Below are 15,008 nucleotides of genomic sequence, written 5' to 3' on the forward strand. Positions count from 1 at the left end.
AATGTGAATCAAAGTGAAGGAGGTGACAGCACTGTGGCTACAGCCTAATAGTTTGCATTTCAGCTTTTCTACAATAATCCATCCAATGTCTTTGTCTCATTTTGTAGAGGTATGACTTTGCAAATCCAAAGGCTTGTGCATTTTGTTCACCTCGCATGTGCATGCTTTATCATTAATTCTTTGGCTGTGGTCTATAAAATTAATACACTTTTCTTTCAGGCTTAGCATCCCAAAAATGTAGTGTGCCAACCACAGATGTATCACAACCTGACAAACTCAGTTGCTATCCATTGAAACTCTACTTTGATCATCTTATGTACACCATAAGAGCTGCTCAATACCACCCCAGATTACTCAAGCACTCAGAGCAGAGTTCTACATGGGGCATTTTTTTTAACAATCATTGCATTATGCACCTCAGCTATGTACATTTTTCTCACCAACAATATATGTGAAATTGAGTCTAGCATTTCTGCCACAGATTAGAACATATAATGCATCATTGCATTGCATCCAATACACTGTGGGTAGTATAGTTTTCAGCAGCATTACATGCACATGAGCCCAACCTGTGTGCTAGATACAAACATGTTTTCATACTAATTCATAAAGAATGAACAGGAACCATATTTGGCACTTTGAAATGGTGTGCTTTGGAAGGGCAGTGACCCACTTTGGTAGCATACAATAGGATAGCATATGTTGTCACACAATGCACAGACATAGGAAGAAGTCAAATGAATGGACTTGCATAGTAACTCCTTTCATCAAAGAAGCAACATACCGCTATCCTTGAAAAATATTCCAGCTGTGTATGTGCTTCACATTTGGATGTCAAGCTCTTCCCTCCTACTCTATATTAGTGACTACTCATTGTGTCAGAGTTGTGAAAGTCTTTGAATGTGGCCTTAAATATGACAAATCCTATGATGGAGTACACCTGATCAAAGCTAATTTGGTAATGATGTTGGCACATGTTATTTTGCTTATTTATGGACATTCCTACATTCTGTCAGTTTACAGGGAAAATTAATCACCACTGACAAGTTCCCAAATAGCATTTGTTTTCTATTAAAGTGGCCTGGGGATTGATTGTACAATGAGGTTATGGCTACAGTATACCAGTTAGTACAAATGTCTTTTGGGGTTTCAAGCGAAATACACCAGGTAAAAGATTTCTGAGAAAATGTGAAGCAAAGGTGAAAATACAATGAATAAGGCCCCATAGTTTGCATTCCAGCTTTTCTACAGTAATCCATGAAATGTCCTTGACTCTTTGTGTATTGGTATGACCTTGCAAATCCCATGGTTTGTCCATATCTTTCACCTCATATGTGCATGCTTTATCATGGACTCTTAGAATGTAAAAGAAATGGTAACTGTGGTCTATACGATTAACTAACTTTTCTTTCAGGGTTAACACCTCGAAAATGTACTGTGCCAACCACAGATGTATCAAAACCTGAGAAACACAGGTGCCACCCATTGAAAATCTACTTTGCTCATCATGTTCATGCACAATACCATCCCAGATTACTCCAGCACTTAGAGCACAGTTCTACATGGGGCATGTTTTTAACAGTGCAGCACTTGATCTCTAGCCTAATCATTGTATTATGTACCTCAGCTATGTACAGTTTCCTCACAAACAATATATGTTAACTTGAGTCTAGCACTTCCGTCACAGGTGTGAGAGTATATTGCACTACTGTATTGCATCCAGACACTATGGGTACTATAATTGTGAACACCATTGCAAGCACATGAACTCAACCTGTGTGCTAGACACAGCACAATGTTGGTAGTAATTCAAAATTAATAAACAGCAGCCATATCAGACACTTACACAATCTGCTTGGAAATGGTGTGCTTTGGAGTTGCAGGCACCCGCTTCAGTACCATATTATTTGATCACATATGTTGTTACAGAATGCACAAACATAGGAAGAAGTCAAATGAATGGGGTTACAAAGTAGCTCCTACCATCAAACAAGAAGCGTACCTCTACCCATGAAATATATTTCACCTGTGTATGTGCTTCATAGTTTGATATCAAGCTCTTCCCTCTGACCCTATATTGATTACTCCCCATTGTGCCAGAGTTGTGCAAGTGGTTGAATGTGGCCTTAAATATGACAAGTCATATGATGGATTACACATGCCAGTTACAGGGAAAGTTAATCACCACTGGTAAGTGCCCAGTGGACATGTATTCAAAAGTGGTTTAGAATTGTACACTGAGATTACGGCTGCGGTATGCCAGGTACTACAAATCTTGTTTGGGGTTTTAGGCCAAATAATGGTTTCTGACTAAATGTGAAACAAAGTGAAGAATGTGAAAGCATAGTGGTGAATGCCTCTTCGTTTTCATGTGGCCTTATCAGCAGTAATGATTCAAATGTCCTGGCGCCCTTTTGTATGGGTATGACATTGAAAATCCCATCATTTATGGAATTCGTTCACTTCATATGTGAATGCTTATTCTTAAATTGTGAAACAATTGTTCACTGTGGTCTCTAAGATCACATCACTTTTCATTCAGGACTAATATCCCAAAAAGTGTACCAATCACACTTGCATCACAACCTGACAGACTCTGTGCTCACCCTGATATGTTGTAAAGTGTTTTTTGCAAAAGAAAAAAGCTGAAGTAATAATTAAAAATACTTTTTGTGTATAAAGAACTTTTTTCATTTTTGTATTGAATACACTTTGAATTACTTTCGGTGACTACGCCATTGCATAGAAATAGAGAAACAGTTCATGTATTTACACAACACAACTTTTGTGTCGTGTTAGGTGGACGGTGGAAACACTTCGCATACAGAAAGATTTGTTAATGAGGAGAGTTGATGCAAGTGGATGTAGATATGAAGTCCAAAACGGTGTGATTTTTTAATAGAAGCAATCCTATGGTCTGATAATACAGAAATTGAAATTATAGGTCAGCCTAGAATAAAACCTAAAAAGGAAAGTGAGGTATGGATGTGTAATTTTTTGTACATTGTGTGTATATGTTCCTATCCCTGATCAGAAAGTGTACATTTTTCTCATCTTGTAACTAAAGCATTCCATGACATGCAATGTAGTGACTGTGGTTGTAATTTACAATCTGCATGGCACAATCCAGTGTATAATAAGTATGTAATGATTATGTTTTAAAAATGCAATGTAAATGGTAGGAAAATTAACACGTTAGGAATTCATTTTGTAAATATTCAAGTTTATATTAGTAGGAACACGTTTAAGACATGTGCAATTATTTTTCATGAGGGGGCATTTCACAACATGGTTGTGTACAAAAGTTGATTGGTGTGTCTGTAATGCCTTTATAGTGACACACCCAGCTAGATTGCCAAAGGGTTTAAAGAATGCTTACTTAATGTTGTTAGAACCAACGTTTTAAAATATTTGTTGTATATTCTTTGGGAATATAAATATGCAAAATAAAAAAATTAAAATTAAGAATAGGCTAATAAGTGCTTCATGTAAATTAGAAGATAGATGGTTACTAGGATGTATTTTAAAATTAGTAGAGATAACATTATGAAGATTACACAAATTAGAAAAGAAAACAGCATTCTGCAATGTTCTATATGTATATTTTAATATGTACAAGTGTTCCCTATAAGTACTAGGTAACATAAGTGGTTCCCTGCTCATGACTTTGAGTGTTAGGGGGTGTAGAAGGACATCACTGTTTACGTATGAAACAAGTAAACAGCAGGTTTTAGATACAAAAAAAAATAAAGTGCACTGTTTCTAAAGTAAATGACTTCTAACTACTAATAAGAGTTTTAGAGAAGGATTTAGATATATTCGGGGTAATTCATGGAATAATGTGCGCAGAAATGTGTAGCGCAAGCTGGCGCAAGCGTGAAAAAGCTAGCGCATGCGTGCGAATTGCACGCGTGCGATTCATGGAAGGCCCTGCGCGTGTTTTTCCGGAATGTGTGCCAAATCCACGCTTACCTTACACGTCACTGCGATCTTCCAATCGCGTGCGCGACAGGTACGGGGAAAGCACACAACTTCTCGCGCACACACCTAAAAAGGGGGCTGAACACGGAGAGTGGGGAACAACGTGTGAAAATGTAGGCGTAACATGGGAAGTACCGCTCGGAAACACACGTAACGCCCATACGCTAGTGAACAATATGTATTCATGGAATCGAATAGGGAAATCCTGCGCATGTCAAAACACACACACGCACAAATACGTCCGCCACACGAAAGCAGGAGGAACCACCCACGCGCAGCATAAAAGTGCACGCAAACAACAAACAAGCATATACAGCTACAATGAATGCCCCATTGCTCGCAGCAGTGATCGTGGGACACCGCAGGAGGTGGAGAATAGCCAGGTCTCACATTGTTCTGCCAAGGACCAGCCTTTTTGGGATGCCTGATGGCCAGGTCTATGGCAGGTATAGGTTTCCACCTCGTATCATCCTAGAGCTGGTCACTGAGTGGGAGGATGAGCTCACATCACCCACCCTGTGCTCCCAAGCCTTGAGCCCCTTGGAGAAGGTGCTCAATGTATTGCATTTTTTGGCCACTGGGTCATTTCAGTGAACAACTACCATAGTGGGGGGTGTCTCACAGCCCACACAGTCACGTTGCCTACACCAGGGGTTGGAAATCATCACTGCACGCCCCTCAGTCCTCAGGCACATATACATGCCCAGAACAGGCCGTGGTCCAGGACTTCTACAGTGTGGCACACTTCCCCAAAGTGCTCAGTGCCATAGATTGCACCCATGTGGCCCTACCTCCACCTAGGGCCACTGAAAACATCTACCGCAACCGCAAGCACTGGTATTCCATCAATGTGCAGGTTGTATGTGATGCCAAGGAAATCATCACCTCTGTCTATGCAAACTATCCTGGGTCCACCCATGACAGTTTCATATTCAGAATGTCGGCCCTGGAAGCTGGGAAGCATGCCGACACATGGCTCATAGGTGAGTACAAATGCCTGTGCACATGCATGCATGTCACACACAGACAAATACACAAGCCCAACTAATGACAACCATTATCACCTTACCAGGGGACAGTGCCTACCCTCTGAGCACCTACATGATGACGCCAATACGGAACCCCACCACACCACCCCAGGTAAGATACAACACAGCCCATATTGCAACCAGGGCCATAGTGGAGCGCACATTCAGAAACAGCTACTATATGCACCCCAGTAGTGTGCAGGATCATTGTGGCAGCATGTGTCCTGCACAATGTTGAAACACGGCGGGGCGTACTGGTGGACATGGTGGTGCCCCCACATGCCCAACCACACACACGGCCGCTGCGCATGGGAGGGGAAAGGTCATGTGGTGAGGCAGCCCATACCCAGCTTGTGGCCACATTTTTCACCTAAACTCCAAACCCTGCGGAGTGCACACCGGCCTGGCACATACCAGGTGACAATCGATGATGAGAAAGGGACAGTTAACTGTCACAACCTTACTACCCTGAGAATGTGTCCACGGAAGTGCCACATTGTGTGCACCCCTAGCTACTTAAACACAACCAATCCCATTTGACCAAAAGGAACACATGCAAGGTGCATATGCCCCCCCCTGCAAAACAGGGCATGAATGTACTGGTAAGCCACCCAAACCCTCCCAACCCCCATGACCCCCATCTACCACACCATTCCTTGGTATACAATGGCAAAACATCAAACCATATGCACAACACAATAGTCATGAAGTGCCACGTGAGAAATGTAAATAGGCACCAGGCAATTACACCTGACACGGAATCTGAAGAAATGACTGGCCAAAACCTCACAACCTGTAAACGGTGGCACAAATGAATGTCACAAGTGGTGCAAGCAACAAAAGTCAGAATACCTGTTGCCATGCACATTGGACAATAGGAAATTGGCATTACAAACACTGTGTGCTGCTTGTGTGTCCCCTGCAACACACCGCTTACCGGACAGCATAGTGAATGTGCATTGCGTTGGGGAAACCCCTTGAGCATCATGAGAAATAAGTACAATCACCCAAATACTACCCTGTCATGCATGTACAGGATCAATGAATCGGAAGTGAACATGGCTTGTCGGGACACAGCATGCCTGAGAAGGCAATCTGGGTGCATGTTTGTGCCGTAGTTGGTTAGGGGTGGGGGTGTTGCCTAAGTGTTTGTGTTAGTAGTGACATGCATCAAAAACATGCATGTGAAATGAAGTGAGCCTCAGTGTCCTGTACACAGCACTTGTGAACATTGCACTTAAAGAGCCCCCTGTGTGTTAAACCACACCTCAAAATAAAACCCAACATAGGATCAGCCATTGACCAGCAGAACATATAATGTACAGAGTACCCTACATCGACAATGGCAGACAGTATGCAATCACTGATTCATTAAAAATCCTTGTAGGGCCTACACACAAAGTGCATCAAAGTGCCTCAAGGATGGAGGGAACAAGGGAGAATAACAGTACATTGCTACAAGTCCTTCAAACAGTCTAGAATGTGAAAATGAACTATCAAATCAAAGTACATAGTGCAAGTGCCTGGAACAATAAGGATGGAATGTGGGAAAACAAAACTAGCATCATCATTGCTATGCCTGACGGCAATAGTTGCAGTGCAGGAGTCACATAAGGAGGGGGGTGAGGGAAGAGGAGGAAAGAGGTGAGGAGAGTAACAAAACAAGTGACAAACTGTGGAAGGTCGACGAAGAATCAAGATAGTGCTGGGGAGGGGGAGAAGAAACACAGAAGGGAAAGAGGGAACAGACGACCTGTAATCAGTGGTGGAGGGACTGATGATAAAATGACATGAGGCAGGGCCTGTTGGCAGGTGCCCTTCAATGGGGGGGTCGGTGGGGGGACATGAGTCGGGGCTCCCAAGTGTGGCCTGCCTGCGGGGCATGGGGAGGGTGGATGGGCTGCCTGCAGGGCATGGTCAGGGTGGATGGTCTGCCTGTGGGGCATGGTAAGAGTGGATGGGCTGCCTGTGGGGCATGGGGAGGGTGGATGGGCTGCCTGCAGGGCATGGTCAGAGTGGATGGGCTGCCTGTGGGGCATGGTCAGGGTGGATGGGCTGCCTGCGGGGCTAGGTCAGAGTGGATGGTCTGCCTACAGGGCATGGTCAGAGTGGATGGTCTGCCTGCGGGGCATGGTCAGGGTGGATGGGATGCCTGCGGGGCATGAGGAGGGTGGATGGGCTGACTGTGGGGCATGGTCAGAGTGGATGGTCTGCCTGCAGGGCATGGTAAGAGTGATGGGCTGCCTGTGGGGCATGGAGAGGGTGGATGGGCTGCCTGCGGGGCATGGTCAGAGTGAATGGGCTGCCTGCAGGGCATGGTCAGAGTGGATGGGCTGCCTGCGGGGCATGGTCAGGATGGATGGTCTGCCTGTGGGGCATGGGGAGGGTGGATGGGCTGCCTGTGGGGCATGGGGTTGGGTGTGGAGTGGACCCCTCTGGCGTGGTCTGGCTGCAGGGGGTGCATGTGGCTTCTCACCACACTGCTGCGTGAATCTGGAGGTACGAGACTGAGAATTACACGAGCGGGGAATGCATATTCCATTGGTGCATGGGCAGTTTTACACGTGATTTTGCTGGCGTGAGCGGGCTACATGTATTCCGAGGGATGTGAAAGGAGTTTTACACCCGATTTCACTGGTGTGAGTGAGGTACGCATATTCTGGGGTGCGTGGGGAGATTTACACTCGATTTTGCTGGCGCGAGTGGGGTACGCATAATCCGAGGGGTGCGCGTGGAGTTTTACACATAATTTCGCTGATGCAAGCAGGGTACGCGTATTCCACAGGTGCGGGGGAGTTTTACATGCGATTTCGCTGGCACAAGCAGGGAATGCGTATTCCAGCGGTGCGCAGGGAGTTTTACATGCTATTTCACTGGCGCGAGCGGGGTACACGTATTCCGAGGGGTGCGCGTGGAGTTTTACACGTGATTTCACTGGCGCAAGCGGGGTACACGTAATCTGAGGGGTGCGCGGGGAGTTTTACATGTGATTTTGCTGGCGCAAGTGGGGTACTTGTAATCTGAGGGGTGTGCGGGGAGTTTTACACACGATTTTGCTGGGGCGTGAGGGCTGTGTGGTATTTTTAGCACATTTTTGTGGTTGGGGTGCTGTATGCTGGTCCACTGGCCTTTGTGCCATGTAAGGGATTTGTGCAATGTTTTTGGCACACGGGACGTGGTTGGGGGCATAACTGGCATGGCTGCAGGGTCACTGCGCCACTCTATGCCATCGTTGGTTATGGATGTAAGTATCCATGAATACGCTGTGCGTCAAAATGGGTTTTGGTTCACGCGGCTGGCGCAAGCCGCGTGTGCCACTTCTGTGCTAAATTCTATGAATTACCCCATTGTGTCTTACTTGTTATGTGTGTAGGTGGACATAAGAAAGACGCGCACAACTTGTTTAGAAAGTATTACAATTCAATTACAAAATGAAAATAGCCTGCATTAATTGTAAGTTTGTTCAATGTTTAAAGATCTTTTTGCAGTGTGGTCTTTTTCAGAATAGTTGTGCAATGTGTTCAGTCATTACACCTTGTACTTTTTTTTTTTTTTATAGTAGTTTATACAAAATTGTCATTAGCTTCTTATGTGTGCAGATGGGCAAAAAAAGGATGCACATCAATTTGAAAAGAAGTATTCCAATGGAAATGTAGAAACAATGATTATATTTTCAAATTAAATTTGATTTCATAAAACAAATATTTCACACTGCACACAACTACCTGTGCAAATGGAAGTTTTAAATAACAATTGCCATTTTTTTTAAGATGATGTGTAGATTTTAAAATGTCACTATTAACTTCTTATGTGCGTATGTGTCCAAACAAAGGACACACACACATTTCACACAAGTATCAAAAGGACATTTGTTGGATTCTTAGTGTAGCTTGTGGTAAGTGTTAAAACATTCACACACACACGTTTTTATTGTCTACCTATTATTGGACATATTGGCATGACTAGACTTTAAAAAGATGCATACTCAAAATAATGTTACAATGTTGATATGTCTTCATACATTCATTTGTAAAACTGAAGACCTACTTACGTTATTTGTCTTGGTTTGCTGGTTAAGGTCTCATAAATTAATCTGCACATTTTTCATCATGTAATATTTAATATGCTTTGTACAGAATTAAAACACAAATTCATAGTAGTTAAATGCCTTTATTGGTGCATGAACTATTGACATTGTGGGCAATTCTATTAAGAATGTTCTGATGCAAAACCAAGTTTGTTGTTACATAAATGGTTACTGTAGTTGAGGTAATCATACGGTTTTCATTTTATCTATAGTACACTCTAGATACCCCTTCCCTTTGACCTTTGAAACCGTTACTCTTATAAGCTTTCATTTGTGGCATAATGTTAATATTGTACAATTGTTAATACTTTTTGTAAACCTGTCATGTAGAGCTACTTGTATAAAGTGAGATAGTATATCATTTACATATTTATACATGTATTGTTAAATATTTTACATATTTATGCATGTATTGATCATTTGTAAGTCTCTTTATACAAAGCACCACAGGGCTAAATTGGAAGGGAAACAGGGGAATTAATAACAGTGGCAAGAAACAAAAGGCAGCAATAATATACATGCAGTCATGGTCCTACGAGGCCTTGTGGCATTAAGCTGTGCAAGTGCATTGATAAGAAGTGCATGGAAGGGGGTTACAAGGGGGAGCAGAGGAGTGGACAGGTGCTGGTGGGGGGGCAAGACAGAAGTGCTAAGGGAAGTCAGGAGGAGCACCTCAGGCTATGTTCTAGTTCAGGCAGCTCTAATGGGTGGTATGAGGAGTGACCAGAGAAGGGCCTGCAGGGCAATACAGTGGGGGATGCTCGTAATGAGGGGGAGGAGGTGCCTGAGAGCCTGTGAGGTTCATGAGGATCAGCCCACCGGTCACAGCGGCCGTGGGGTGATTAGCAAGGAAGGGAAAGAGGGAAATAAGTTGAGAAGAGCAGAATTTTGAGCAGTTTCTGGAACTTGAGGAGGTCTGACTCAAATCTGAGAGGGGCAGAGAGGCTGTTCCAAACAGAGGCACCAGCCATAGAGAACGATCTGCCCCCCACTCTCTTCTTAGAGAAGTGTTTGGCAGTCAGAGAGTTTGAATTAGAGGAGCAATGGGTCAAGCATGAGAGTATTTATGGAGAGAAGGTTTGAGATAGGGTCTTGGATTGGATCCTTGCAGCCACCGGGAGCCAGTGGAGAGATTTTAAGGCTGGATAAATATGGTGCCTGGGCTTGAGGCCAATGATAAGTCTTGCAACCTATTCTGGATTAGCTGGATGTCGCAAAGAGAGAAGAGAGGGAGATTGTGAAAGTGGCTGCTGAAGTAGTCCAGCCTGGAAAGGACCAGAGCTCTGGAGACATTGAGCTTCTGGGGGAAGGTGAGAAAAGAACGAAAGCCTCTGTGGAGCTCGAGCTGGAAGTGTGACTTTTTGGTAAGTCCATGATGTGTGGGATGAAGAAGAGGTCAGAATCGAAGATGACCCTGAGGTTTTTGGCCTGACAAGAGGGTGGGAGTAGAGAGCCCAAAGAGGGCAGCCAAAGGGTAGGAGGAAAAGAGCGCATAGGCATACCGATGAGGAGGATCTCTGACTTTCTGGAATTGGGACAGAGATTGTTCAATGAACACCATGCCTGAATGATGGACAGACATTAGGGGATGGGAGAGGACAAAGAGGAGGAAGTAGAGGGAAGTTTCAAAGAAAGCTGTGAGTCATTGGCATAACACTGGAAATGAGGATTGAAGGAGGAGCAAGAGGGGCGGGATAGATATTGAAGAGCAAAGGCAATACGATAGACCTCTGGGGGACACCACAGGAAAAAAGGTGGCGGAGGAGGAGAAAGGGCCCAATTGCATCTGGGAAGGGCAGCTAGTGAGGAAAGAGGTCAACAAGTCCAGTGCCCAGTCAGTGATGCGGAGGGTGTCATGGAGTCGTTCTATGAGGATGAATTGGTTGACCGTGTCAATGGTGGACGACAGGTCAAGGAGAATGAGAACAGCAGGAGAGTTGGAGTCGGGATTTGCAAGCATGATAATATGGGAGTTCAGGAGAGCAGTTTCTGTGCCTCTGAATGCCCAGAATCCATATTAGTGGTCATGTAGGCAGCCAACAAGATCCATCTGGAGGACCAGTTGGGGGATAATCAACTTTTCCAGAATGGGGATATTAGAAATAGGGCAATAGTTAGTCATGCACAAGGGGTCAGCAGACAGCTTTTTTAACCGAGGGTGTACGAGGGGGTGCTTGAGGAATAGAGGGAAAGAGCCAGTGGAGAAGGAGTGGTTACAGAGGTATGCAAGGGCTGGGGTGAGAGAGGAGATGTTATCCTTAATGGTTCTGGATGAGCAGGGGAGCACCGGTTTGGAGGAGGCCTTCATCCAGTAGACCACTTGATTTGGTCAGGAAGGAGGAGAGAGGGGTGGGGGAGTGTGGCCAAGGGAGGCAGGGGAGTAGAAATGGGAGGGTGATGGGGTGGAGGAGAGTGAGGATAGGATTCCCTGAGTTTTAGAAGTTTAGTGGGCGGCTAAGGCAGTGCCGAGGGCCTGGGAAGGAAGGGGAGATGTCAAGACAGCAAGTGGATTGGCAAGTTCCTTGCAGATTTTTTAAAGTGCAGCCGTGTTGTCCGAGGCTCCAGTGATGCAGGCTTGGATGTGGACCTGGTTTTTGGAGTGAATTGAGTGGCGATATTGCCTTTGTAGCAGGCAGAAGGCCAGTTTGTCAGAGGATGAGCCAAATGTCTGCCACTTTTGTGGAATCCGAGTGATCACAATATAGTGAGCGGAGTGTTGCGGGGGACACCCCTGCAGCCCCTGCAGTCTTTTTTTAAATTATACTTACCTGTAATGCTACCACCAAAGGTACAAACTTTTGGTGTTCGAACCTTTGGTGGTAGCATTTTTAGAACTTTTGGTCATTACGAACATTTGTTTGCAGTCAAATTGACCTAAACCCTTTTATGCGAGTCATACCAGCTGTTGTTCTTGGCAGCAGGTTTTAGGAGGATCCTCATGGGAGTGGCAAGGACGCCGAGAGTGTTGGAGATGGAAAGATGCAGGTTAACAAGGACAGAGTCAGAGCAGGAGTTAGGGGCAGAGGTAGCAGGGGGATGAAGGTGGAGGCAAAAACAGCAGCTGACACTTGCCTCATTGGATTAATGGCATTGAAGCAGGCTGGCAGTGGAGGGTGTGGGTCTGGTAGGGCGCCAAGGGCCCCAGACAGGAGGAAAGGAGAGAGTAGTCAGACCAAGAGAGGGGGGTGGTGACCGGATTAGAAATATAGATTTCACCAGAGAAGAGAGAGGGAGTCACAGAGGACCTGGGACTGAGTGGTGATAATTCAAGAGAGTCAGTGTGGATGTTGAACTCATCCAGGAGGAGGAGTTTGGAGGGGGAAATTGAAAGAGATGAGGCAAGGTCAGCACCTTCAGAGAGGAAAAGGGAGATAGGTCCAGGGGGTCTATAGATAGTGGTGAGGGTAGGAGACAAAGTGGGGGAGACCCCCCCAGCCTACAGATGAGACATTCAAAGGAGAAGTAGGATTGAGTAGGAATGGTGGTAGCAGGGACCCATTCAGGGAGGATCATTGCCACTTCACCTCCAGTCCTGTCCTAAGTGAAGCTGGTTACCACCTTTGAAGGTTTTCTGAGGGGGTGTACAGGGGCGTGGTCCTCCAATCGGTGGCGGTGGAGAAGTGGAGAGAGAGGAAGCAGGGGTGGCTGGAGAAGAGAGGAAGTTTATGAGAGAAGGCAGGCACCAGTCGAGAAGAAGAGCAGGTTGAAATCCTTGGGCCATGATAGTACCATTGTGATAGACATAAATGATGCGCCCAGAGGATGAGAAGTAGGAAAGGAAGACTTCCCACCTAGTGCCACCATTAATGGGTGAGGAGGAGAAGGAAGAAAGAGTGGAGACTGGATATGGGGTCCATGGATCAGGAGAGGGGACAGTGAAGAGGATGTCCATGAATGTCTGTCTGGAAATGGCGATGACTTAGGTATCAGTGATGGCAAGGGCACGGTTAGAGCCGTTCTCAGCTTTTTTCTTCATATCTTTGTGAGAGAAGGATGAGAGATAGAATAACGTTGGAATCAGTGATATGGAGAATAGAGGTGTTTTCTCTCCAGCAAGAACTTTTTGCCTCATAATTACTTTAAATAAAAATAAAATCAATATTCTTCTTTTTGTTTTATTATAAACTACTTTTCATTCTGTTTCAGTATTGCTATTATTCAACACAGAAGATGACAACATACAAAGGTATTTTCACAATGTACATAACCAATAAAGGTTAAATAAAGGTTTAATATTCACTGATGACATCACATATCTGGCTCACTTATTTTGGTTCACTGAAAAATATAGGCCAGGTGGTTTTAGTCACTGACAATCATAATATTAAAATTCAAAAGGTGCAGCATATCAAAACGTTAACCTTGTTGTATGTTCTTAAAGTACTTTCCTTAGGGTTTGGTCTCACCTAATTGTGCATATGCATGGCCAATAGCAGGCCTCAAACACACAATAATTTTTGTATACAGGAAGATAACCTTTAATAGTATTAACATTTTCTGATGATGTTGTTTCTTTCTTCCTTACTTTAGTTTCACTGTATGTGCCTCTGATTTATATGCATTGTGGGTCTTCATATGTATTGTTTGTACTGGCACAAGTGTGTAGTAAGTCTTGAATTGTTAGCTAGTTATTACATGTTCAACATTACACAATCACCCCTGACATCTTGTTACCAACATAATAAAATCAACCCCTTGTAGGTAGGGACTTTTCATCAACATTAATTTCACATGTGATATCATCAGTGAGGTCTTCAATGACATTTGTGATGTCATCTGTGTTGTCCTGGGTGTTAGTCTTAGCAGTGCATGGTGGTGGTGCGAGTTATGGTTGCTTAGCTTACCCTAACTGGCAAATTTCTGTGGTTTTTCGGTTTTACCTGTAACCATAACGTCCCTGTAACAATGTTTTTTCCATTGAATTTCATAGGTTTTTATTAGTGCAACTTAATCATAATGTCTCCTTAACTAAGTTTTTTCATTGAATTTCATAGGTTTTTATTAGTGCAACTTAACCATAACGTCCCTTTAACAAAGTTTTTTCATTGAGTATACATATATATAGCCCTGGTTTCGACACCAGCCAATGATATGCAGGGGTTTGTGGACACAGCTAAGGTAAGCAACGACTGGCGTGATTCCATTTGCGAACACAGAGTCATCCAGCAACATTGTAAACGTGGTTATAAGTGACACTTTTAGGGAATTGTCATCACTCAAACTGTATTAAATGAATTACAATAGGTATTGTAATATATTTTTGCAGTCAGTCTTTAATCTCAACTATTTTTGTAACTTAGAGGGTGATATTTAAAAGGGCTATTTTGGTGGAAGGAAAGAGGCGTGTCAGGGAAGGAAAACACGTAAGGATGAAAAATATAACAAAGGGAATTAAAATAAAAAGTGACATTTAAAAAAAGAAAATATCTCAAAAAAGGGGGGCAAAAATTGCCACTTAAAAAAACTACTAAGCATGACAATTAATCTGGTGCTCAGATATGAGCTTGTCACAATCCTTAGTTGTGGCACTTCCTGCGAATACCCATTGGTGGCATAGAGAGCACATAACTCTCAGAACGGAAACATCAGGAACTGGGAAAAATTGTAACAAATAGAATTGACACTGCTTCATTGGGTGTCGGTGGCGTAGCACTGGTGGTTGCAGGTGCTGGAGGGGGTGCTGATTTATGTGCACGTAATGCATGAACCCATGCATTTTAATTTTGTGGTATTCTTGTGAATTCCGATTTGTGTCGTCCATGTTATCCCATTGCACTCGTACCAGATGATTTATCATCACAGATGTTCCAAGTCGTTGCGAGGGAACATTTGATGATCCATGTCTTGGAGTCTTCTTAGACAATGTGCGCTATTCATCCTCTGTCTCCTTTTTTCGAGCAGTGTTCCTTCAC

Source organism: Ambystoma mexicanum, chromosome 5q (assembly GCF_040938575.1).
Source record: "Ambystoma mexicanum isolate Mex_15411 chromosome 5q, UKY_AmexF1_1, whole genome shotgun sequence".
NCBI lineage: Eukaryota > Metazoa > Chordata > Amphibia > Caudata > Ambystomatidae > Ambystoma > Ambystoma mexicanum.